The sequence below is a fragment of the Schistocerca piceifrons genome, chromosome 3 (genome assembly GCF_021461385.2).
Source record: "Schistocerca piceifrons isolate TAMUIC-IGC-003096 chromosome 3, iqSchPice1.1, whole genome shotgun sequence".
Lineage (NCBI taxonomy): Eukaryota > Metazoa > Arthropoda > Insecta > Orthoptera > Acrididae > Schistocerca > Schistocerca piceifrons.
This window is the reverse complement of record NC_060140.1, coordinates 750,592,254-750,616,409: the sequence shown is the minus strand read 5'-3', so window position 1 is coordinate 750,616,409 and position 24,156 is coordinate 750,592,254.

Sequence of the window (24,156 nt, the reverse complement as noted above, 5' to 3'; positions counted from 1 at the left end):
GTTTGCCTGTCGCTCCATTTACTAGTGGAACAGGAAAGGAAACGAGAAGCAATGGTACAATGTATCCTCGACCACCCACAGTATTCTGGCTTAACGGAGTGTGTATTAATATGTAGATTTAAAAGTCACTCAAGGGGGAATTCATTTTTATCCGTTTCTCTCCAGGTAGACTTTCTTTGAGCTATGCCTGCGCCAAAAGTAATTTCATCAGTGCAAATCTTTACATTTTATGCTGTGTTGTACTCTGCGCTATGACATATAAAATGTAACAACGCTACGTTTCAGCAGGGCATATGCTGCATAAAAACGAAAGGGTTACGCGTATATAACAAAAATATTTTTCATTCAATCACTTCGTTTCCGAGTTTTGACCGCTGGCTCTCTTCAAAGGACTGTACGGGACCAGAAATGAAGTACTAGAAAAAAACAATTATGCAGGTAAATCATACTAACGGTCATAAGTTATAACATACCATAAACGTTGGTTGATACTAAGTACATCGCCATATTACAAAATTCCTGAGGCAACAAATGGTATCTAAAAGCCTCTGGATGCAATTTGTCATAGGTCACAAATCAGTGGATTCATGTTATTCAACTTTGTTTTAGATTAACGCACAGTTTGAAGCTAATACTCTATTGTGAACTCATTTTGTATTATTATTATATTTACAATAATTGCAAGTGTACTAGTTTGGTTACAAAATTTTTGAGAATACATTAATGTTTCATGTTCCGTGTGAGGTAGCGGCTGTTATACTTTATCAATAATAACTAATAGCATTCAGTAACTTTAATCATACCTGTTTAATACACTTCAACGCTCTCATCTGGTTTTCAATATATAGCACATATGGTTTCAACATTTAAAACTCCAGTAACTCGTTCGAGGCATAATTTATTTTATTTTCTGAACATCGCAAATATGGTTGAAGACGACCGTACTCCACTAGACATTGTTCTTCGGAATGTGGTATGCTATTATCTTTCTCCGAACTTTGTGCTGACTTAATCATTCTGGGATTTACAATTTGACGTAGACAACGAGACACTGTTTGATTTGAAATTTTTCACGCTTACAAACGTTAACAGAGATGTAAAAGGAGGCAAGCGACAAATAAAAATCCCAGCACTGATCGCGAATGGAATTCGAAACCTTTGGATCCTTAGTAGAGCATTTTAACACTCTTTTTGGCTTGGAGGGGGAGGGGAGCTGATAGCGACTGCAACTTCCGCCTTTGTCCAATCTTTGCGCTCGCCGCCTATAGCTTTTGTTGGCGTAGGCTGTATGACATTATTATTCATTGCCGTTATCTGCATTCCCATGCCATTCGTTAAATCCTCACATCGCTGGATACTGCAAAATAATTAAAAGAATAATTTCTTTTTTGATACGTGACGACTCTTGAAAACTCAAAAGTCTCCTTAAGATAATATAAAAATAAAAGTTCTTCGGTAGTTGAAACATCACTCGAAAATTTTCCAAATAGCCTCGAAGCCATACTCATCAGTGTTACAGAAGTGGGATCCGTGAGTCTCGGGACATACCATCAGACTTTCGGGAAAATACCTTACACACAAAGACGAGAATAATAACATCTGATAAGTGTGAAAACTGCCACATAATGAGATTAACATCTGTTGCATCCAAGTTGCAGAAGAGAATAATACACAGAAGAATGAAAACGAAAATTGAGGACCTGTTAGATGACAATCATTTCGGCTTTAGGGAAGGTAAAGGCACCAGACCGAGAACAAAGTATTCGGATGAGAAAGGGTATGATAGAGGACCGTAATCTTTTACCCCATACTGATCAATCATTACAACGAAGAACCTATGATGGAAATAAAGGAAAGGTTCATGAGTGGGATTAAAATGCAGGGTGAAAGGATTTCAGTGATGAGATTCGCTGATGACATTGCTATGCTTAGCGAAGGCAAGGAAGCACTGCAATGAGAAATTACTGAGTACGGAACGTGGACTGAGAATAAACCGAAGAAAGCCGAAAGTAATGAGAAGTAGTAGAAATGAGATTACCAATAGACAAAGTGCAGTAATTCTGTTTCCTTGGAAACCGAATATCACACGGTAGTTGAAGTAAGGACACAAAATGTGGTCTACGTAAGGACTCAATGACATTTTTTTCCTTTTTTTTAGTCTACAGAATCAATTCGAAAAGGCAGTCATGTTTTATTGAAGTGGAGATAATACTGCTATTACGTCCAAAGGACTCGGATGTTGTTTGGACTTAAATCATAATAACGCAGACTTACTATCTCCATGAATAAGAAAGGAAAATCTCTGTCGTTTTAGTATAATTTGTTTTTAGGCCCGTCTTGTGATCATTACTTATTTTTACCTCTGTCTTATAATTGCACAGAGATATAGTCCGTATAAGTTATGTTAAATAACGAGTTTAGACGAAAACAGTATATTCCGTTGCGGTACATCATTTTTATGTTATCATAGGAACAAGTAGCGTGGACAGAATTAGCCGGCTTGATCGCGATCTCTTTAGCCGCAATAGTGGTCATCTTATTTTGACGAAGTCCGGTTTGCCAGTGAAAATAGAAATGGCGCACACATAATTTTAAGTTTCGTGATAACGGAATTCTTTTAACCGAGCCCTTTAATTCAAAAGAAACTACCTCGTGTTCAGTCTGCTGATTAACAGCTTGAGAGAAAGATATCTTTTTTCAAGGTATTTGTCTCTCTCACCATGTGACGCGCGTCTTATTTGTTCTGAAAGCGTAATTCGTTAATGTACAGTCCGCCTTGGTACATTATTTGATTTAAAAAGATTTTAATAATTTTTTCTCTGCTCAGATCGCATATAACGGGCATTGCAACAGAACAAAGATGGCACTGCTGGTGAAATGAAAAGGGCTGGTATCATATATCATTATTAATTTGAGGAAGAAGTTTCTGAGAATATACGTTTAAAAAAACTAAACTAAACTCCTCCCGAACGGGCCATGAAGGCCCAACGGTACCCACCGACCGCCGTGTCATCCTCAGACCACAGGCGTCACTGGATGCGGATATGGAAGCGATGTGGTCAGCACACCGCTCTCCCGGCCGTATGTCAGTTTCCGAGACCGGAGCCGCTACTTCTCATTCAAGTAGCTCCTCTGTTTGCCTCACAGGGGCTGAGTGCACCCGACTTGCCAACAGAGTTCGGCAGACCTAATTGTCATCCATGCAACAGCTAGCCCAGCCCCATAGCGCTTAATCTCGATGATCTGAAGGGAACCGGTGTTACCACTGCGACAAGGCAGTTGAGGAAAATATTGTTTGGAAGTGAATCGTGAGCTGCAGGAAAATGGAAAAAAAAGGAATCGAAGCATTTGAGTTGTGGTGCTACAGATGGATTCTGAAAATTAGACAAGAAATGAGGAGGTTCCCTACAAGGTCGACGAGGAGGAGAAAAGACGGAAAGTGTTGCCAAGAAGAGGGGCAGTATTGCAGGACATATGTTAATACTTCAAGGAATAACTTCCGTAGTACATGAATGAGCTGTAGAGGTCGAAAACTAAGTTTAAGATAGAGAATCAACCTGTTAGAAGACAAACGACATGAAAACCCATTTTTCTTTTTAGATCCTGTGTCGAAAGTAGATTTGTGGTGTCATAGTCGTATTTAAAGATTTACCTCTTTTCTCCAAATGGGTGACAGCATAAAGTATGGGTGGTAAAAATAATATTTAATTTCTGAAATTTTTTTTTTTTTTTTGAAAGACAGAGATAAGTGAACCTTGTTATTAGTGTCTGTAAGATGCTAATGTCTATGAAATTATCATAAATATAATGGACCAATGTAAAAAAGCTCTCTTGCGATTGAGTATGGTAGACGATTCGGCCCTATTGGAAATTAGGTCTTTCTTGATCGCTGTCACTGGGCCGAGTTATTAAACTTGAGTCTGATTTGCGTGTGTGGACTGAATGTCCATTAAAAGCGTAAAAAATATTTTGTTGCGTTAAGACTACATCATTTGTAGGACTTCTTTTATTTTAGATAAAAAGAAAAGATACATTTTATTCGCTGCAAGTGAGACAATTAAATGCGGGAGCTTTTCGTTTGGTTTATGATTATTGCAAACACCATTTTGTGTGTAATTACTATTTTTGTGTATTACATTCATTATGACCTGTAGTCATTTATTTCTCTAAAGGGGCGATAACTTTACCGACTACAGTTATTCCGACAGGAAACTTCATTCCTTTTCACAGTCAGTAAAATAGCAGAAAAATTGTTTCCAAGCTCACTTTGTCCCGTAGCTATTTTGCAGTTTTAAAGTAAATGAAAGTTAACAGTATTATTATCATCCATAACTTTTGACTTTCACGAAAGTAACTGAGATGAAGCCAAAGATATAATAATTATATATAGAAAGGGTGAGGCAGCAAAGTCATAACATCCCTTGTATCTCCCCAACCCCGTAATAGATTCAAAGATGCCGTTTGGACTGTGAACTGCAGGGACAGGAGTTACTTGAATACATCACACTTCATATTTGTGCTATTTTGTATTACAGAGATATGAGGCCATCTTTTTTTTTTTTTTTAAATGGAACCCTATGTTAAATTTTAGCGTAACATGATGCGCTTAAAAAAAAAAAAAAAAAAAAAAAAAAACGGTTTCAAATATGTGTATATCATAATATTTAGGCGAATAGTTTTTGAGATACAGATATGTTCTCGTATCGTGTTCGTCCATCGAAGCGGCGTTGTCCAATGCGACCTTTCCTGTTGTGTGGAGTGCATAGTAAACGTCTCGAGTCCGTCCTTACACAAACACGCCCATTTACAATAGTAATACATACTGCGATATTTTGAACAAAAATTAACTGATGATGTCGCGCAAACATTATTCAGTTATTTGACAACTGTGATACCAAAAAAGTAGACAACATACAGTATTAAAATACTACAAGAGGTTAATACATTTTAAGTAACAGAAATACAAATGTAAATGAGGAGGCCATAGTGGTCACAATTAATTCGTATGTATTTGTTCTCTAATTGAAAATATTTACTGTTGATCACAATACGAAGCAAATACAAGCAAAGATGCAAAATATATGCTGTACATGATACAAAACTTTACTAAAACATGTGCTCAAAATGCTTCCCCTCTGCTGCAATGCACATTTGTAGACGCCGTTCGAATGATTTGTGAACGGCTGCCATGGTGTCACCTGAGATATCAGCGCACGCTTCGATGATACTTTGCTTCATATCGTCTGGCGTATACACTTTATGTTTGATTGCTCCCCACAAAAAAAAATCAAGAGGGGTCAAATCAGGAGACCAGGCTGACCTACTTCAACAATCCGGTAACTTTTCATTTAACAGCTCTGTAGCCACACGGGAAGAGTGAGGAGGACAGCCGTCATGTTGGAACCACATGCACCGACGCGTAGTTAGTGGTACCCCTTCCAGTAAAATGGGCAGAACGTTTCGCAGGAACTGTGCATAGTTATTGCCATTTAGTATACCTCGAATGACGTACTGCGCCATAATGACATTTCCGACGATGCCGCACCATACGTTAACAAATGGTTCAAATGGCTCTGAGCACTATGGGACTTAACTGCTGTGGTCATCAGTCCCCTAGCGGTCGCGCGGTTCCAGACTGACACACGTTAACACTCCACGGTTGGCCGGCCGGGGTGGCCGAGCGGTTCTAGGCGCTACAGTCTGGTCGCAGGTTCGAATCCTGCCTCGGGCATGGATGTGTGTGATGTCCTTAGGTTAGTTAGGTTTAAGTAGTTCTGAGTTCTAGGGGACTGATGACCTCAGATGTTAAGTCCCATAGTGCTCAGAGCCATTTGAACCAACTCCACGGTTGCTGATGCTGTACCTGTCGAAGCCAATGAGGGTTCTCTATTGACCAGTAATGCATATTATGAAAAATCCACATTACTGTGGTTGGTGAAAGCCGCTTCATCAGTAAAAAGCACCCGTTGAAAAAAACGTTGGATCACCTTGTAGGCGCTGCAGAGCAAACCGGCATAATTCCTGGCGCCGTTCGAAATCCACACCGGAGAGTGCTTGATGTAATGAGAGGTGAAACGGGTGAAATCTATGCCGGTGAAATATGCATAGAACACTTCTCTGACTTATACCACATTCCGAGGCGATACGTCGCGACGTAACAATAGGGTCGTTATGGGCCAACGCTAGAGCGCCCTCTTCATGTACCTCGCCAGTGCAGTTTTCTGCCTCGTCCTTGTATGGCGTTCCATGATCCCGATTCAAGTAGTTTCTTGCAAATACGTGCAAGAAACTGGCGCGTAGGACGCTCATGAACAGGATACAACTCTCCACATCGCTTTATTGCTCTAACAGCATTTCTTCTGCTTTCACCATACACTAGAAGCATATCTAACTTTTCTTCGTTGGTGTACATGTCTGCTCCAAGAAACTGTAATGGAAATACGATGTCTCATTACCCCAGCAGCACATTTAGGCCTATAGCCTTCTCCCCAGCTACCTCGTGCGTCACCTTACGGCGTTATCGAGAAGCAGGAAAACAAAGCCTTCCCCGTTAAGTTCCTCAGTGGTCAACAGGAAAGGTCGCATTGGACAACGCCGCTTCGAAGGACGAACACGATACGAGAACATATCTGTGTCTCAGAAACTATTCGCCTAAATATTATGATACACACATATTTGAAACCGTCTTTACATATATTTGAAACCGACTTTTTTTTCTTTTTTTTTTTAAGCGCATCATGTTACGCTAAAATTTAACATAGGGTTCCATTTAAAAAAAAAAAGATGGCCGCATATGTCTGTAATAAAAAATAGCACAAACATGAAATGTGATGTATTCAAGTGGCCCCTGTCCCTGCAATTCGCTGTCCAAACGGCATCTTTGTATTTATTACCGTTGGTAAGATACAAGGGGTGTTATGATTTGGCTGCCTCACACTGTGTATATACAGGGTGGTCCACTGATCGTGACCGGGCCAAATATCTCACGAAATAAGCGTCAAATGAAAAAACTACAAACAACGAAATTTGTCTAATTTGAAGGGGGAAACCGGATGGCGCTATGGTTGGCCCGCTAGATGGCGCTTCCATAGGTCAAACGGATATCAACTGCGTTTTTTTAAATAGCAACCCCATTTTTTATTACATAATCGTGTAGTACGTAAAGAAATATGAATGTTTTATTTGGACCACTTTTTTCGGTTTGTGACAGATGGCGCTGTAGTAGTCATAAACATATGGCTCACAATTTTAGACGGACAGTTGGTAACAGGTAGGCTTTTTAAATTAGAATACAGAGTGTAGGTACGTTTGAACATTTTATTTCGGTTGTTCCAATGTGATACATGTACCATTGTGAACTTATCATTTCTGAGAACGCATGCTGTTACAGCGTGATTACCTGTAAACACAATATTAATGCAATAAATGCTCAAAACGATGTCCGTCAAGCTCAATTCATTTGGCAATACGTGTAACGACATTCCTCACAACAGCGAGTAGTTCGCCTTCCGTAATGTTCGCACATGCATTGACAACGCGCTGACGCATTTTGTCAGGCATTGTCGGTGGATGACGATGACAAATATCCTTCAACTTTCCCCACAGAAAGAAATCCGGGGACGTCAGATCCGGTGAACGTGCGGGCCATCCACCTGTCATGAAATATGCTATTCAATACCGCTTCAACCGCACGCTAGCTATGTGCCGGACATCCATCATGTTGGAAGTACATCGCCGTTCTGTCATGTAGTGAAACATCTTGTAGTAACATCGGTAGAACATTATGTAGGAAATCAGCATACATTGCACCATTTAGACTGCCGTCGATAAAATGGGTGGCAGTTATCTTTCCTCCCATAATGCCGCACTATACATTAACCCGCCAAGGTCGCTGATGTTCCACTTGTCGCAGCCATCGTAGATGTCCGTTGCCCAATACTGCATATTATGCCGGTTTACGTTACCGCTGTTGGTGAATGCCGTCGATAAAATGGGTGGCAGTTATCTTTCCTCCCATAATGCCGCACCATACGTTAACCCGCCAAGGTCGCTGATGTTCCACTTGTCGCAGCCATCGTAGATGTCCGTTGCCCAATACTGCATATTATGCCGGTTTACGTTACCGCTGTTGGTGAATGACGCTCCGTCGCTAAATATAACGCGTGCAAAAAATCTGTCATCGTCCCGTAATTTCTCTTGAGCCCAGTGGCAGAACTGTACACGACGTTCATAGTCGTCGCCATGCAATTCCCGGTGCATAGAAATATGGTACTGGTGCAGTCGATGTTGATGTAGCATTCTCAACACCGACGTTTTTGAGATTCCATTCCCGATTCTCGCGCAATTTGTGTGTTACTGACGTGCGGATTAGCCGTGACAGCAGCTGAAACACCTACTTGGGCATCATCATTTGTTGCAGGTCGTGGTTGACGTTTCACATGTGGCTGAACACTTCCTGTTTCCTTAAATAACGTAACTATCCGGCGAACGGTCCGGACACTTGGATGATGTCGTCCAGGATACCGAGCAGCATACATAGTACACGCACGTTGGGCATTTTGATCACAATAGCCATACATCAACACGATATCGACCTTTTCCGCAATTGGTAAACGGTCCATTTTAACACGGGTAATGTATCACGAAGCAAATACCTTCCGCACTGGCGGAATGTTACGTGATACCACGTACTTATACGTTTGTGACTATTACAGCGCTATCTGTCACAAAGCGAAAAAAGTGGTTCAACTAAAACATTCATATTTCTTTACGTATTACACGAATACGTAATAAAAGATGGGGGTTCCTATTTAAAAAAAAAAAAGCAGTTGATATCCGTTTGGCCTATGGCAGCGCCATCTAGCGGGCCAACCATAGCGCCATCTGGTTTCCCCCTTCAAGCTAGATGTGTTTCGTTCTTTGTAGTTTTTTCGTTTGATGCTTATTTCGTGAGATATTTGGCTCGGTCACTATCAATGGACCGCCCTGTATGTGTATGTGTGTTCATTTTATTTGCTTTCGGTGCATGTATATACAGCCATCTCAACAGCTGAATGTCAGTTATGAGGATACGAAAGTAAGAAGAACACAGCATCCAGTTCCTGAGCGGAGAAAATCTCCGATCCGGCCGGGAATACAACCGGGGACCTTACGGTTAGCAATACACCGTACTGACTGAGCAGTTAGCGAGGCGGACTCAGATTCAGAACGTAAGGTCAGCATCTCGTAATCGAAGGCGTTAATGTTACAGATTCAGCAAATAAAGAAACTGATAGGCTTATCCCGTCTGTCGCCAGTCCAAACATAGGGAACAGGCTGCCTCAAATAGTGGACACCCATCCCCGAGGCGAAATCACATAAGGTCGTCAACAGGCGAGTGTTCTGGGAGCCACCCAGTAGCGGCGGGCAGCCGGTGGGCGACCCAGCTGGTGCTCTTTGCCGGGCGCCCATTCAGCGGCAATGAAAGGCCGGACGGAACAAGTAAGCCCTGCGGGAGGCGTGTTGACTGCCGCCTACACAACACAGCACTCAGCGGGCGCCACAATCGGGCGACACGCGCGCTGGCACACACCTGTTGAGAGCCCCTCCTGGCGGATCACGAGCCCTCAAACGAGGGCACTCCACGCTACAGGGGGGCCATAGCAGTGCTCCCCACAACACTGAACCCTTCGACGATGTCGCACGTTGCTCCATTTGTGGCTTCTGCCATAGAGGCAATGAGTGACAGCCATTCACACGTCTCAGTAGGAGAGGTCACAGGCTCAGCAAACGAGGCACTTTGCTGTCCTGCGAGTACCATGCAGTTCGGTCAGCCTTGTTCAGAACAAAAATTTATCTTGAGTCTACAGCCTGATTACATACAGTTCACCATGCTAGTCTATTCTGTGCATGCCTCTTCATCTCTGCATAACTACTGCATCTTATATCTATATGAACTTGCTTACTACGTAATGCGACTTCTTGACGAAATCCTGAATAGCCAAATTTTGCAGCACAAACTGCTGCGAGACGTGCCCGAAGGGAGTTAATAAGGTTCTGCAAAGATTGCACAGGGATGCGGAGCCATGCGGTGGCCAGTTGCGCTATGTTTCTCGGTTGAGGATCCACGGCACGAAGAGTGCGATCTACGTGGTCCCACAGAGTCTCGATTGGGTTTAAAGAAGGGTAGACTCATGCTGGTGCTCTTCGAACCACGCACGTACACTACGAGCTGTGTGACATAGTGCATAGTCCTGCTGGTAGATGCCATCTGGCCGAATAAAAATAAACTGTATATAGGGGTGAACATGGTCCCAAGGAATAAGGATGCATACAAGTGTTCATTCACCATGTTCTCCAGATTGACGACATAATCCAGAGAATGCCACGAAAACATATCCATGAAGCGCTCCCTCCTCCGGCCTGGTTGTTACAGCTGTTTGCTTTCAGACTTTTCAAGCCGTACACGCCAACGACATTTATGCAGTGGAGCATAAAACTTTATTCATCTGGAAACTCCACCAACTGTCATTTCGTGGACGTCCTGTTGCTGTACTGCGTGCAAATTCCTGCCTTCATCGACGATTTATTTAATCATATGGCTAGGGCCCCCCGTCGGGCAGGCCGTTCGCCAGGTGCCGGTCTATCAATTTGACGCCACTTCGGCGACCTGCAGTCAATGAGGACAGCACAACACGTAGTCCCTGGGCGAAGAAAATTTCCCCGACCCAGTCGGGAATCGAACCCGGGCCCAGAGGATTGACAATCCGTCAATCTGACCATTCAGTTACCGGGGGGGGGGGGGGGGACATTCGTCAACTGTAGTCATAAAGAGTGCACGAAGCAGGCGCCTGGTGTGGTGGCCCACATGCACCGCCGTTCGCCGTTCGCTCAACGGTCGTTGAGCCCCTGAGTCCATCCGGGCAGTCAGTTTCTCAACAGTTGCATGTCTACTCCTCAGCCGTTGTCCACTCCCGTCATCTACGGCTGTGGTGCAACACAGTTGCCTCGACGCCGGTTCTGCATAGCGTCATTTCGCCATGCGCAGCATACTTTAACCACGACGACACGTGAACATTTCGGAAATGCTTCCACCCTTCGCCCGGAAGCCAATGACTGTGCCCCTTTGGACGTCGCATAAACCGCTCCATCTCCGCTATATGACAACGACAGTATTATTTACCGCGTCCCCCCGACACGTTTTGTACGCCTCCACTGCTAGTGACGCTACCTGCCGTTTGTCAGTGGTTATTGCACACTGACGTCGAACATAGGCGGTGGCCACATTAATCTGACTGGGCTGTGTATATTCCAGGCTTGGCCCCTCTCTACAATTTTTAACCCCTCCATTACTAAACTGACGATTCCTGGACACCTCAGGACAGGTCCTACCTATCAACCGAACCCTTCTTCTAGTCAAGTTATACAACAAATTTATTTTTCCCCGTTCGAACCACAACCTCCTCACAAGTTTTTTAATCTACCCAGATAGTCTTTAGCGTCCTTCCGTAGCATTAAATTTCAAAAGCTTCTGTTCTCTACTTGTCTGAATGCGTTGACGCCCACATTTCACTTCCGTACAGAACTAGCCTCCAGACATTTAGTTACCTTCAAAAAACACTTCCTGTCACTTCAGTTTATATTCCTGTTTTTCAGAAATGTATCTAATCCTTGCTATTGTCAGTTTGAAATTTATATCCTCTATAGCTCGGCTGTCACCAGTTACTTTGCTACCCATATAGCAAAAATCATCTACTTTTAGATTTCCATCTCCATCTCCATCTATACGCTGCAAACCACCGTGAAGTGGATGGCAGAGGGTACGTCCCATTGTACCAGTTATTATAGATTTTTCCCGTTCCATTCACGTATGGAGCGTTGGACGGAAGACTGACTGTTTGAATGCCTCTGTACGTGCTGTAATTATTCTAATCTTGTCCTCACGATCCCTATGTGAACGATAAATGGGGAGGGGGTTGTAGTATATTCTTCGAGTCATCATTTAAAACCGATTCTTGAAATTTTCATAGTAGACTTTCTCAGAATAGCTTATCTTCACATCTGCCAGTTTAGTTCTTTCAGTATCTCTGTGACACTCTCACACGGTTCAAACAAACCTGTGACGATTCGTGCTCCCCTTCTCTCTATACGTTCAACAGCCCCTGTTAGACCTGTTTGGTACGGGTCCCATACACTTCAGCAATATTCTACACTCGGTCACACGAGTGATTTGTAAACAATCCCCTTTGTACACTGATGGCGCTTCCCCAGTAGTCTACCAATAAACCGAAGTTTACAACTTGCTTTACCCACGGCTGAGCATATGTGATCATTTCACTTCATATCCCTACCGTTCGAGTTAGGGGATTCCAAAAGTGCCTCGCTGATATTATAATCACAGGATACTATGTTTTTTCGTTTTGTGAAGTTCACAGTTTTACATTTTTGAACATTTAAAGCAAGTTTCCAATCTCTGCACCACTTTGAAGTCTTATCTAGATCTGACTGAATATTTATGCTACTTGTTTCAGGCATCATCTGAAAAATGTCTGAGGTTACAGTTAGTATTGTGTGCAAGGTCATTAATACACAACGTGAGCAGCAAGGGTCCCAACACACTTCTCTGGGGCGCACCCGAAGTTACTTCTACACGTGGCGATGACTCTCCATCCCAGAAAACAAGCTGCTTTCCCTACCAAAAATTCCTCAGTTCAGTCACAAACGACAGTACTTCTGACAATACGAGTAGATGTGATACTGAATCAAATGTTTTTCGGAAGTCAGGTAGTATTACATCTATCTGCCTGTCTTGATCCAAAGGTTTCAATAAGTCATGTGAGAAAAGTGCGAGTTGGGTATCAAATGATCGATGTTTTTGGAATCAAGGCAGGCTGGCATGGAGAAGGTCATTCTGTTCCAGTACCTCACTATATTTGAATGCAGAATATGATCTAAGATTCTACAACAAACCGATGTCAAGGCTTTTGGACGGTAGTTTTGTGGATCACTTCAACTAGCCTTCTTGTAGACGGATGTGAAATGTGCTGGTTCTTTCCAGGAACTGTGCATGGTTTTGTTCGAATGATCTACGATAGATTATACGCTACTGGCCATTAAAATTGCTACACCAAGAAGAAATGCAGATGATAAACGGGTATTCATTGGACAAATAAATTATAACAGAACTGACATGTGATTACATTTTCACGCAATTTGCGTGCATAGATCCTGAGAAATCAGTACCCACAACAACCACCTCTGGCCGTAATAACGGCCATGATACGCCTGGGCATTGAGTCAAACAGAGCTTGGACGACGTGTACACGTACAGCAGCACATGCAGCTTCAACACGATACCACACTTCATCAAGAGTAGTGACTGGCGTATTGTGACGAGCCAGTTGCTTGGCCACCATTGACCATACGTTTTCAATTGGTGAGAGATCTGGAGAATGTGCTGGCCAAGTCAGCAGTCGAACATTTTCTGTATCCAGAAAGGCCCGAACAGGAACTGCAACATGCGGTCGTGCATTATCCTGCTGAAATGTAGGGTTTCGCAGGGATCGAATGAAGGGTATAGCCACGGGTCGTAACACATCTGAAATTTAACGTCCACTGTTCAAAGTGCCGTCAGTGCGAACAAGAGGTGACCGAGACCTGTAACCAATGGCACCCCATACCATCACGCCGGGTGATACGCCAGTATGGCGATGACGAATACACGCTTCGAATGCGCGTTCACCGCGATGTCGCCAAACACGGATGCGACCATCATGATGCTGTAAACAGAACCTGGATTCATCCGAAAAAATGATGTTTTGCCATTCGTGCACCCAGGTTCGTCGTTGAGTACACCATCGCAGGCGCTCCTGTCTGTGATGCAGCGTCAAGGGAAACCGCAGCCATGGTCTCCGAGCTGTTAGTCCATGCTGCTGCAAACGTCGTCGAACTGTTCGTGGAGATGTTTGTTGTCTTGCAAACGTCCCCATCTGTTGACTCAAGGATCAAGACGTGGCTGCACGATCCGTTACAGTCATGTGTATAAGATGCCTGTCATCTCGACTGCTAGTGATACGAGGCCGTTGGGATCCAGCACGCCGTTCTGTATTGCCCTCCTGAACCCACCGATTCCATATTCTGCTAACAGTCATTGGATCTCGACCAACGCGAGCAGCAATGTCGCGATACGATAAACCGCAATCGCGATAGGCTACAATCCGACCTTTATCAAAGTCGGAAACGTAATGGTACGCATTTCTCCTCCTTACACGAGGCATCACAACAACGTTTCACTAGGCAACGCCGGTCAACCGCTGTTTGTGTATGAGAAATCTGCTGGAAACTTTCCTCATGTCAGCACGTTGCAGGTGTCACCACCGGCGCCAACCTTGTGTGAATGTTCCAACAAGCTAATCATTTGTATATCACAGCATCTTCTTTCTGTCGGTTAAATTTCGCGTCTGTAGCTCGTCATCTTCGTGGTGTAGCAATTTTAATGGCCAGTAGTGTAGTTAGAAGGTGTCGTGGGGTTTCCTACCGTGGGGTTTCCTACCAACAGTGGTGCACTAAACCTGTCAGAGGCCCGGGCCGGCAAAACAAATCGAGGCTCCCTTTGCTGCCCCCACCCACCCTCCTCACCACACAGGATTTCTCCGAGAGTTTCAAACGTAAACGGGAGTCCCACATTGCTTATCACCTTCATTTTGTGTCGTGATAATCTACAAGGTATAACGTTATTTTACGTAACACTGAAAGTGACTGCTCTCGTAATCTCGTTACTATTATTTAATAGCTATGTTGCCCCTTATGTGACAGAAATCATTACATGATTTCTGTTGTTCGAAAGCATTCAAAAAAATGGTTCAAATGGCTCTGAGCACTATGGGACTCAACATCTGAGGTCATCAGTCCCCTAGAACTTAGAACTACTTAAACCTAACTAACCTAAGGACATCACACACATCCATGCCCGAGGCAGGATTCGAACCTGCTACCGTAGGGGTCGCTCGGTTCCAGACTGTAGCGCCTAGAACTGCACGGCCTTACAGTTAGTAAATAGATAAAGATTTACGCGACAATGGGCGTGTTCATCTGAAAGAAATTACAGAATATTTCCCTATGGTTAGATGCGGCGTATAAAGTGTCGATAACTAGAGTGTTGTTCTTGATGTCTCTACAGATGATAAAATCCGTTGCTTAATATAGATGACGCCATCAAAGTTCATCTAGTTGGAATTTCATCTTTATAAAATGAACTACACAATAATCAGCTGAAAAACGCTCCTGTTGGAGCACAATAAAGGCAACTATGATCGTGTTTAAAAGTCTCTGACAGAAAAGTGGGCAACCAGCTGTCTGAGTCCTCATTCCGCCTTCCTCATCAAAAATTCTGGAAGCTTCACAGGATGAGTGACCATGTTATTTAAGAAATTTACCAAGTAAAATCTCAGTTTTGTTGAGATAAAAATTCAGTAAATAGCAGATTATGTATTAGAACTTTAGAAATACCGCTAAAAGCGTACTTTTGTGAATGAGATCCGTCAGATACAAATAATTAATTTCATATGACATATATGACGAAACTCAGCAAGTTAACTTTGCGAAATTATTGATGCTGATCGACGACGACACTGCCTGAGAAACGGTGACAACACCTGCACTGAGGGCGAGCGACTGAGGTAGACAAGCAGTGCGGGAGGCTCTGTTCTCAAACACCTAGTTAGGGAACCGGTTGCTCGGGACAGCTTCGCTACCTGCTGCACCCTTGTAGGGAACCCCACGGTAGGAAACCCCACGGTAGGAAACCCCACGTAGCCAGTTAGAAGAGGGGCTAATTGTGCCACAAATTCATTATATAATCTGACAGGGATGTTATCGGGCCCTGGAGATTTGTTCAGTTTTAACGATTTCAGAGATTTCTCAACAATCGACACTAATATTTATTTCACTCATCTTTTCAGTGGTACGGAATCAAATTGGGGCAATTCTCCTGGGCTTACCATTGTAACGGAACATTTGAAAACGGAGTTATGCACATCAACTTTTGCTTTGTTACCCTCAATTTCAGTTACTTTTCCATTTGCTAGGGACTGGACACTGACTTTGGTGCCAGTAACAGCCTTTACAAACGACCAGAAATGATTTTATGAAAGACTATTTGAAAAATTCAGCTACGGTAGTTACTAAAGGCTTCAAGCATTGCTATCTTGACAACCAAACACGTTTCATTCAGTACCTCTCTATCTACAGCCCTATGCTTTGTTTTACACTTATTATGCAGCAATCTCTGTTCCTTTAGAAGTTTCTTTACGGTGACCGTATACCATGGATGATCCCTCACATTCTGAACTGTTCTAAAGGGTACACATCAATGCAGTAGATCGTAAATTAGTCTTTTAAACTTGAGCCACATGGTCCTGCCCTTTGCCGAAAGTTTCAAGTTCCCCATTGAGATACGACATTATTAATTTTTTTATCTAGTTTACTGCTTGTCCAACACGCTGACTGAACAATATCGGAGATTGGCTACAGCCCTGTGTGACTATCTTCTCAACCACTGCTTCGCTTTCATGTCCTTCAACTCTTATATCTGCTGCCTGGTTTCTATACGAGATGTAGACGACCTTTTGTAGCTTATATTTTAGCCCTGCTACCTTTCGAATTTCATAGAGTGTAATCCAGTCGACACTGTAAACAGTTTGCTCTAATCTATATGCGCTATAAACGCTGTTCTGCCTGTCTTCACCCTATTTTCTACGATAAGTAGTAGGATAAGTACAGCCATATATCTTGCTTCCCCTGCGTCGTCCTTAGCTAGATGGTGTTATAACTACATCATCCTCCAGCACCAAACGTGATGGATACTCGCTCTTCTGTAATGACATCGACGCACTGTTTAAGTGACAGACTCGTAACCTGTAATCTTGTTAATAGTGTAGTATTGTGTGCTTGGCCCTCAGTAGAAATATTCATAAGTTTGTTTCGTTGCATGTCCTCTGTTGCGGTGTAGCAGCGCCTATTTAAAAGACTTAACCATTAGAACACCGTTGCCCGAAGAACGCTTCTCCATGTCCTTTAATGCTCTGATCGACGTTTCTGTTTTCTGTATGCACAAGCTTGCTGACGAAGAACCACGAATAATTGCCTGCCCACGTATCATTTCTGGGTACCATGCTGTTTAATTTGTCTGGCACGACATACTACTACTACTACTGCTACTACTACTAACGTTCACAAAACCCAATATACAGAAGACCCGGTATTCATATGTCAGAACAAATATTGTGAGAGTACACTATCAACTGGCCTCACCATACTGAATGTATATTTTTTTGCAAATCGAGACTCCGTAATAAAAAAAACCACAGGATCGAATATGCACTATCTGATGCAGTTGAAATTTCCCTTAAGTACTTACCTAAATGTCTAGCTGTCACTTTCAGTAGGTCACTGTCTTTTGAGCAGCAGTGCGCGAACTGTCATAGAAGATTGGCTCAAGAGTAAATTTCCTCCATAAAATAGAGAGAAGCAACAGGGAGCAAAACGAAAATACACTACGGAATGCTGAAGTTTCTCTTGCGTATTCAGCTGGTAAATTTTGTGTACCTGCCCGTGAAAACAGTGCTCGCACAACGTATATTTACGTCTGAAGGGGCACTGTCAGATCTACTTCCTTTCAGTTGTTGCCTATTCTATCCAGTCCCCCAAAGCTTTTTTAAATTCTAATACTAGCTCCCCTATCTCTTCTAAATCGACTCCTGTATCTTCGTCTATCATCTCAGACAAATCTTCCACCTCATACAGTCTTTCAGTGTATTCTTTCCACCTATCCGCTCTCTCCTATGCATTTAACAGTAGAATTCCCGTTGCACTCTTAATGTTGTCACCCTTGCTTTTAATGTCACCGAAGGTTGTTTTGACTTTCCTGTATGCTGAGTCTGTCCTTCCGACAATCATTTCTTTTTCGATGTCTTCACATTTACGCTGCAGCCATTTCGTCTTAGCTTCCCTGCACTTCCTATTTATTTCATTTCTCAACGGCTTGTAGCTCTGTATTCCTGAGTTTCCTGGAACATTTTTGTACTTCTTCCTTTCATCGATCAACTGAAGTATTTCTTCTCCGTAGTTACTTTCTTTGTACTTAAGTATTCCTTCCCAACTTCTGTGATGGCCCGTTTTAAAAATGCCCATTCCTCTTCAAATGTACTGCTTACTGAGCTATTCCTTATTGCTGTAACTATAGCCTTAGAGACCTTCAACCGTATCTCGACATCCCTTAGTACTTCCGTATCCCACTTCTTTGCGTATTCATTCTTCCTGACTAATGTGTTAAACTTCAGCCTACTCTTCATCACTACTATACAGTAATCTGAGTCTATATCTGCTCCTGGGTACACCTTACAATCCAGTATCTGATTTCGGAATCTCTGTCTGACCATGATGTAATCTAATTGAAATCTTCCCGTATCTCCCGGCCTTTTCCAGGTATACCTCCTCCTCTTGTGATTATCGAACAGAGTATTTGCTATTACTAGCTGAAACTTGTTACAGAACTCAATTAGCCTTTCTCCTCTCTCATTCCTTGTCCCAAGCCCATATATCAGAAAACAGTGAAGAACTTGGGTGTAACTTTGGATGAGCATCTCAACTGGGCGGAGAATACAGTCGCAGTGTGCCGAAAGACGTCTGCTTGTCTCTATGCTCTCAAAAAGTTTCGGAACATATTTCCACAGGACTTGAAACGCCAGCTCGTGCAAGCACTCGTTCTACCGAACCTCCACTATTGTGATGTGATTCAACAAGGCACGAGTAGTGAAAACAAAAGACGGCTAGAGCTAACCATGAATGCCTGTGTGCGTTACACCTGCAACATTCGCCGATATGATCATGTTAGTGCTTCATACTCCGAGCTAAAGTGGCTGCGGCCGGACAAATTGCGTGACTACCACACTCTACGTCTACTTCACAGACTCCTCGTCGCGCAAGCACCCCAGTACTTTGCTTCAGAGATTAAAAACCTGTCATGCTATCATAATCGAAACACGAGGTCACTCTTATTTGGTATCCTAACTGTGCCCACTCACAAAACAAAAACTTTTGAAAACTCCTTCTCAGTTGCCGCTGTCCGCCTCTGGAACAAACTGCCCCTTACCTTGCGCAAAATTCAATCTCCTGCTGCTTTTAAGAAGAAGTTGAAGCATTTCCTACTATCATCCTCATAAAGTTCTCCACAAAATTAATGTACCAGGCCAATCCTCTCATCTGTCAAATAGCAAAGCTAGCGTCTCCTATCTTGCTCCTGAGATGCCTTCCCCTTCATATATCTCTATTAGCCAGGCAATCTTCTTTTCCTTTATATTTCCTTAATTATGTTTCATCATGTCTCTCTATTCTTCTCCTCCCTTCACCATGAGTCTCCCTCATACTCCCTGCTGCCAGCACTCCTATCTAAAATCTGTCTCTTCAATAATGTCTTATTATAACAGTACTTATGATCTACGAATATAAACTCCATATGTATGTATTTTTCCAGGTGTACCTTTCTAATTGTTTATTTCATTTTTTGTACTAGATGTAGTTTAACATGCCTACTAAATCGTATGAATGTAAAATAAGTAGAATGCCTGGTTAGATGTAAGAGAGGGCCTGATGGCCCTAATCTTGCCAGGTTAAATAAATAAATAAATAAATAAAATAAATAAATATTCTCCCACGACACTTTTTTCTACTCTTTCCCCTAAAATTGCATGCCAGTCTCCCATGATTATTAGATTTTCGTCTCCCTTTACATACTGTATTACCCTTTCAATATCCTCATATATTTTCTCTATCTCTTCATCTTCAGCTTCCGACGTCGGCATGTATATCTGAACTATCGTTTTCGGTGTTAGTTTGCTGTCGATTCTGATAAGAACAACTCTGTCACTGAACTATTCACAGTAACACACTCTCTGCCCTATCTTCCTATTCATAACGAATACTACTCCCGTTATACCATTTTCCGCTGCTGTTGATATTACCCTATACTCACCTGACCAGAAATCCTTGTCTTCTTTCCACTTCACTTCACTGACCCCTACTATGTCTAGATTGGGCCTTTGCATTTCCGTTTTCAGATTTGCTAGTTTCCCTACCACGTTCAAGTTCCTGACATTCGACGCCCCAACTCGTAGAACGTTATCATTTCGTTGATTATTCAATCTTTTTCTCGTGGTAACCTCGTCTTTGGCAGTTCTCTCCCGGAGATCCGAATGGGGGACTATTCCGGAATCTTTTGCCAATGGAGAGATCATCATGACACTTCTTCAATTGCAGGCCACATGTCCTGTGGATACACGTTACGTGTCTTTAATGCAATGGTTTCCATTGCCTTCTGCATCAGCATGCCGTTGATCATTGCTGATTGTTCCGCCTTTAGGGGCGGTTTCCCACCCCTAGGACAAGAGAGTGCCCTGAACCTCTGTCCGCTCCTCCGCCCTCTTTGACAAGGCTGTTGACAGAATGAAGGTGATTTCTTATGCCGGAAGTCTTCGGCCGCCAGTGCTGATTGTTAATCAAAATTTAAGCAGAGGCGGTATGCTTTTTTTGTAACGTAATAGACTTTTATTTACAAATTAACAATACATTTTTACAGATGAAGATACCTTCAAGTTTCTTGCGTACGTTTTCTGTATAATTATCGAGAGCCTTTCTCTTTTCATTTCCTTGTGATTGTTTTCTGATACACAAATTTTATTTGTCAAATATCTATTTTGTTACATTTTGGTCACTTCCAAATTGATTTATAGTGGTCTGTTATTTTATTTTAGTTCTAGTCCTTTTGGTGTCTATGGCGAAGGGACATCGAGTTTTTTTCTTCAGTTTTTGTTGGTGTTATGATATTTTATGAGTTTGTTAATGCTGTCATATCAAAATCGCTGACATTAGGGAGAGAGATTGATCTGGTGCCATAAAGTGGCGTCTTTTAAAAGTTGTTTATAGTTTTATCTTATCACTATGACATACATCTAGGCAAAGCAATAAACAATGACAAATATATTTAACAGTAGGGTATCATATTTGATTTAGCGAGAGCTAGTCGTGAAATTGTGGTTGAAAGAGAGAGAGAGAGAGAGAGACAGAGAGAGAAAGAGAGAGAGAGACAGGGATAGGGAGAGGAACACATGTAACATATGACAAAAAAGAAATAAAAAAGAAAAGTCTTTGCGAATCTTAGTATTTGTATAGGGTGACAAACACAGTTCTAAATAACCTACTCTGATTATTGATTTGGGTTGCAGTGAGATGTTTGTTTGTTATATTACTTACATAACCACCTTCGTTGAGGCGAGTGATGTTTCTCAGATTTATTGACACGCTAGCTTGGTTTGCACTATAAGTGGAGCACCAACAGAAGATCTCTATTATTAACCCTTTCTCCCTGCGGGGTGGCGATATTATTTGTTGTGTCGCACTATTTCACAGGGGAGAACACTGTAGATGCACTGCACACGTTTTACACACATACAAACTTTTAGCATGCACTTGCGGGAGTGTTGCAGCGTGGGAGGGTGTCTGCGACAGCAATGACGAGAGCATGAGGGGTTTGGGGAGGGAGTGGTGTGGTGGCGGCTGCGGTGATCACGACGTGCGGCAATGGAGGGCTTCCTTGAAGGCGGCGTCGAGCGCGACCTGCAGGTAGCTCTCGAACGTCTAGCGGTATCGTTTTATCTGCTTGGCTCTCTTGTGCTCCTCCCAGAGATCCGTGAGGAACTGCGCCGTCTCTGTTTGCTTTTTTGCGATTATGGCATTCGTTGTCATCGCTGATGTCCACATGGTCGCGACACGCTTGGGTCGTGGGAAGCTTTTCGCAGCAGGAACGGTGAGAGCTGTAGTTTCTATAGTTCGGTGATCCGACCTGTTCATGTGTGCCACCATTTTCCTGCAGGTCTCCCATATGTCCTGGCTTGACCTACTTATGAAGCGGTGCTCCAGTGCGTCTATCTGGTTGCACGCTGCACAATTTGGAGACTCACGCATGTCGATGCGTGCTAGTCACTCGTTGGCTGGTGTGTTCTTATGTGTGATTTTGTACCACGTGTCTCTTGCCTCTGGAGGTATGGCCCTTTCTGAGACATTCTTCCAGATTTGTGGCCATTCGTGGCCTGGAAGGCTCGTCTCTATCTCGCTTCTGCTTTGTTTTCCCCGTAGTGCGCCATAGATTCTTCTTGCTGTCCTCATATCTCTAACATCTCTAACTGCTATAATGGGTAAGGCGTAGCTTCTTCTATCTGTTATTCTCTTTCAGGTAGCGCTTGTTGAAGGGTATCCGGCTGGCGTCTACCGGCGCTTCCTCAGAGTTTGGTTTGTTGCATGGGGGCTTAATTAAATATAATTGAAAATACTTTTTAGTTTTCTTGTAGCTGTTATGTCCGTTTACGCTGTCTCGTAAACGGTTGGCCCTGACTAGTATTATTACGCTATCTGACTGCAAAGAACAACAAAGAATGAAATGAAAATTTTCATAAACACAGTTAATTAATTAAGTCCCCAGCAACTATAAAACCTACAAAACCCAAGCACAAATGTAACTGTTCTGTGTGTGGGAGTGTGACTCAACGTACACATCTGGCACGGTTCTTCTTCAACAAGACAAGAAATTTTAAATACCATTTATACAGAAGTAACTAAAGGAAATAAAAATACCATAATTACTCAGGAAAACCAGAATTACACTCTAATACAAGAACACAAGCCAGATGCTTTGTTGACTGAACCTGTCATGACGCATTATTTAAAACATGGAAATAATGAAAAAAACACGCAATATTTTACCTTCATATATATTGACGAAAAGCACTCTGATCGTTACAATATCTTCATTAGAATAACATCTGCTATCTCTCCCATCAAATAACTGGATAAAACATGGAACAAGCACTCCTTACTACAACATCTCGACAAGCCTTGCCCACTCGCACAGCTCAACACGAACTGTCTTCTACGAGCTCTGCCCACGCACTGACTACTACGAGTTCTTAACAGACACTGACTACTACGAGCTCTCAACAAGCACTGACTACTACGAGTTCTTAACAAGCACTGTGGGGGCGGCTTAATAATACTCTTTGGCGCAATCTCTGGCGCAGTGGCTCAGTGTAGCCACCTTTCATATGCCCCTCCTCCACAGGCCAGAATTTGATGGTATTTTTGCCAGCATTGGTGGTGAAAATACCACCAAATTCGTCCACAAAAATACAGACAAAAATAAAAGATAATTTTAATACCTAAATATCACATAATTATTTAAAATTTTGGCTTTACACTGACCTTTCAATAACCTAGTATATAAAATACAGTAGCCAATACAAATTCTTTTCATACATGTGGCTTTACATAATAGTTTGCACAATACACAAAAAATCAGTTTATACAAATGTTCACATAAAATGCATTCAATGATTAGTTTATACAAAAAAAGGACACCAAGAGGTGACATCTTTTCAGTAGAAGCAGACCATCAGTGGCACCCAGTAAAGTTTAGCAGGTACACCCAGCAACAAGTCACATTAGTTCAGTATAAGCAATCCATCGGAGGCACCCAGCAATGTTGAGTAGATGCAGACAGCAACAAGTGACTTCATTTCAGTAGAAACAGTTCATCAGTTGCACCCAGCAATGTTGAGCAGGTGCAGACACCAACAAGTGACATCATTTCAGTAGAAGCAGTTCCTCTGTGGCACCCAGTAAAGTTGAAGAGGTACACACAGCAACAAGTCACATTAGTTCAGTAGAAGCAATCCATCAGAGGCACCCAGCAATGTTGAGTAGATGCAGACAGCAACAAGTGACTTCATTTCAGTAGAAGCAGTCCATCAGTTGCACCCAGCAATGTTGAGTAGATGCAGACAGCAACAAGTGACTTCATTTCAGTAGAAACAGTTCATCAGTTGCACCCAGCAATGTTGAGCAGGTGCAGACACCAACAAGTGACATCATTTCAGTAGAAGCAGTCCATCAGTTGCACCCAGCAATGTTGAGCAGGTGCAGACACCAACAAGTGACATCATTTCAGTAGAAGCAGTCCATCAGTTGCACCCAGCAATGTTGAGCAGGTGCAGACACCAACAAGTGACATCATTTCAGTAGAGCAGTACATCAGTTGCACCCAGCAATGTTGAGCAGGTGCAGACACCAACA